The following is a 2,500-nucleotide window of genomic DNA, read 5'->3' on the forward strand; positions in this document are numbered from 1 at the left end:
TATCTCTCTCTCTCTCTCTCTCACTATCTCTCTCCTCCTCGTTTTTCCTCGCCCTCCGACTTTCTTTCTCCCTCTCGCTCTATTTCTCCCACTTTCTCTTGCTCTCTCTATGTCTCTCCCTCTCACCCTCTCTCTCTCTCTCTTTCGCTAGTTCTTTCTCCCCCTCTCTTTCTTTTCCTCTCGCTATCTCTCTCTCTCTCTTTCTCTCTCTCCCCCTTTCTTTCTCTCTCTCTTTCTCTACCTATCTTTTTTCCTCTCTTTCCCTCTCGCTAGCTCTTTCCCTCTATCTCTCGCTCTCTTTCTTCCTGTCTCTCTCCCCTCTCTCTCTCCATCCGTATCCAAGACTCCACCTCCTCTCGTATTCTCTCGGTGCCACTCTCCATTCCCCCGCAGCCCGATCCCCTCCTTCTCTCCTTTTCCCCCTACTTTCCCTCTCACCCCCCTACTGCCTACTTCTCCTCCTCACCCCCTCACTGCTGCATCCTCCAATCGGATCATTAGTGCCATCCTTCGCACCTTACGCCGTCGCCCTCCCACCTACAGTCTTGGCAATTCTTCCCCATCTTCTTCGTCCTCCTTTTCTCCCTACTGTTCCTGTTCTCTTACCTACCACCTCTCACCATTGATCCTCCTCGTCTTTGCGTCTCTTCTTCTTGCCTAGAAATCTTCTCGCGTTTCCCCTCGTTACTTTCTTCTCTTCTTATCTCTTCCTCTCTTGCTCTCCTCATCCTTGCGCGCTTTTCCACTCCCAGCTCACGCTGACACTCCTCCTCCTACTCCTCGAAATATTCCTCATACTCCTCCTTTTCCTCCTCCATCTTTCTCCTCTCCTCCCACCCACCCACTCCCTCCCAGCGCCTCCACTCAGGCCCTCCGGGTCCTTCTTCATCTCCCATCAAGATTAAAGTAATTTCCATCTTCCCTTCTTTCCCTCAACTTGGGCCCGACCGGTGGGAGGAGGGCCCGCATCACGGACCTTAATTGCAAACACGAACTATCGTAAATCCATTTCACGTATCCGGGGGGTTGCCTGAAACCTCAATCGAGTATTAAACATTCCCGTGGACGAAGAAAATGTGCTTCTCGTGCCAGCCGCCCCCAGTCGCTCTACTTCAGTCGGGTACTAAACATTCTCCAAGACGTAGAAAAGGCGCTTCTCGTGCCAGGCAACCCCAGTCGCTTTGCCGAAAACCGGCTCACATACAAGACCTTTTTAAAGACGAAGCCGAAATGGTAAATATTCCCGTGACCGATGAATGGACGGTGATTATTCGTGATGTAACATATGAACAGCCGATGAGACCCGAAGAGAACTGATTCAAAGTGATTCCCAGTTTTCATCTGTTATTTCTCCAATTTAGATTCTGTAGGGTGACGTCATGAAATCACAATTTTTATTTTACTGAAAAATAAAAATCACTGCATCATTTCATCCATATGAATGACGTTATTTCCTGCATTACCGAAAATCAGGTAAAAATTTACAGCTTAAGACCAAAGTCTACAATAGTTCGTATTTCAACTCGTGAACAAATATGCGCTACATTTATTCATTAACTTATGATTACTTGCATTACCAATACAAATTAGCCGATCTAGAGTGTGTACAAATTCTTTGGGTTCAATCTCTTCACAAGAAAGATTTTATTTTTATTTTATAATTTCTCGTCTCGTACCGTCACATTTCGTTATCTCATTCCCAAGCCTACCTTCACTGTCTATTGAGAAATCTGACCTTAACATTTTCGTCCCAGTTATCCTTACTTTAACACATTCCTTCTTTACCTCCCCTCTCTCATCTCCCATCCCATAGTGACCTTGCCTCTCCAGCGTCTCCTCACTCTCCCCTCCCCCCCCCAAAAAAAAAATAATAGAATAGATATATAAACAAATAAGTCACTATCCCACTCCCAGCAAGTGGGAAGTGAGAAACCTCTGGTCTGGTAGGGCAAGCCCTGTCAGTTGCGGCAAGCCGCTGTTCTTTTCAGTCGGTGTTTGGGTTGCCTCCCCGCCTGGACAGGACTGTCTGGAACCAATGCCAAAAGCACCCAACGAGTCCCGGAAATCGAACTTACGACCACCCGCTCATGAGTTCGACACAGTATCCACTGGGCTACCTTACTCTCCCCTACTCCCTCAAAGAGGTAGTCCGACTCCTAGACGCCACCTTACCACGCTGTTCTCCCTCAATTCTCCAACACTCTTTTTCTCTCTCCATCGCGAACATTCTCTAGTTCCCATCACGGGATTGGCAAACAGAGCCTGCCCCTATCGCGCCCAGATGAGGCACCGAGAAGATAAGGGAACCAGGATTCTTTCCGAGGTCACAAGGATTCTTTCTTAGGTCACAGATTCTGCTAATCTGTAAACACTGTCCGCTTAGCAAGCCCTCCTTCCTGAATACGCATTAAATAAAAAAGAAAAGAAAGAAAAAATCACTGCTTGAGATCAAGAAAATATTATCCTAAAATAAAAAATATGAAAACACGTATAATACAAT

The sequence above is a fragment of the Oratosquilla oratoria genome, chromosome 5 (assembly GCF_046742065.1).
Source record: "Oratosquilla oratoria isolate Oo_2021 chromosome 5, ASM4674206v1, whole genome shotgun sequence".
Taxonomy (NCBI): domain Eukaryota; kingdom Metazoa; phylum Arthropoda; class Malacostraca; order Stomatopoda; family Squillidae; genus Oratosquilla; species Oratosquilla oratoria.